This window comes from Condylura cristata, unplaced genomic scaffold (genome assembly GCF_000260355.1).
Source record: "Condylura cristata isolate star-nosed mole 26May11 unplaced genomic scaffold, ConCri1.0 scaffold00009, whole genome shotgun sequence".
Classification (NCBI taxonomy): Eukaryota; Metazoa; Chordata; class Mammalia; order Eulipotyphla; family Talpidae; genus Condylura; species Condylura cristata.
Window position 1 is genome coordinate 1,152,512 of NW_004567110.1, and position 993 is coordinate 1,153,504.

At 73.7% G+C, this 993-nt stretch overlaps 1 protein-coding gene across 1 annotated transcript in view; it reads right to left on the reverse strand.

The window, feature by feature from the left end:
* GRINA (glutamate receptor, ionotropic, N-methyl D-aspartate-associated protein 1 (glutamate binding)) overlaps positions 1 to 13 on the reverse strand; it is a 15,945-nt gene extending 15,932 nt beyond the window's left edge. The window contains exon 1 of the mRNA XM_004679571.2: positions 7 to 13. The gene's annotated coding sequence lies outside the window, so the exon portion shown is untranslated. The remainder of the gene's footprint in view (positions 1 to 6) is intronic.
* Between the last annotated feature and the right edge of the window lie 980 nt (positions 14 to 993).

Sequence of the window (993 nt, forward strand, 5' to 3'; positions counted from 1 at the left end):
TCTGAGGGGCGCCTGGGCCAGAGCCTGCGGGGTGCCCCGACCTGGCTGCAGCGTGGGCTGGTGGCCGGTGTGTCCCCGAGGCCCAGAGGGGCCGGCCCAGCCTCAGCGCCTGGGCGCAGGGCCCCGGCCCTGGCAGAGACGCCGCCAGCAGCAGGCTGTGGCTCGATGGGCGGCAGGTGGGGGGCCCTGGGCGAGTGTGCAGCGGCTGCCCGGCACCCCCAGTGCCCGGGGCTCCGTGCCCCTGCGGAGCTTGGGGTGGGCTATGGGATGGGGGTGGCTGGAAGCGGGGTGCCCTGGAGGAACTGCACGGAGGGCCTCGGCCCGGCCTCTGCCCTGGGGAGTGGGGGGCGCAGGCGGCTGCTGAGGAGTGGGGGGTCCTGGCGGGTTCTGGGGTGCTGAGGATGCCAGCCCTGCCTGACAGCTCACAGAGGGTGTTGGGCCTCCCCTTGGGAGCCTCTGGCCTCCCTTAGCTGGGCCCCAGCCCCGCCCCGTGGGCCTCTGCCTGGCTGCGGCAGGGTGGAGGGCCGGAGCTGGCCCTGCTTTCTGTCCCCCTGCTGTGGGTCCTCAGGCCGCAGACGGTGTCCAAGGGCTTCTCAGCGGCTGCCCAGCGGGAGGCGGGCAGGGGCCGCCTCTGGGCTTTCCTGGAGCCCAGCAAGTGGCTGCCGGGACCAGTGACGCGCCAGGGCAGCCGGGCAGCCCTCGGCCGGCTGCGGGTGCAGGGGCCTGTGTGGACAGGCTGTGTCCGTGGCCAGCGGAGTGACACAGGCGTCCTGCCGGCCCAGGCAGAACTGAGGCCTGCTGAAGCGAGGGGCGGGGGGGGGCAGCGCCCACCTTGCGTCAGGCAGGGCCTTTCTAGGGGCGCTGCCCTGTGGCCCTGTGTGGAAGAGGTCCTGCGTGGGGGGTGAGGGACCCAGGAACCTCAGACCTGAGGCCGAGAAGATGGGGTGCACCTGCTTCTTTGCCAGTCAGCACCCCTGCCTGGGGGCCGGGCTG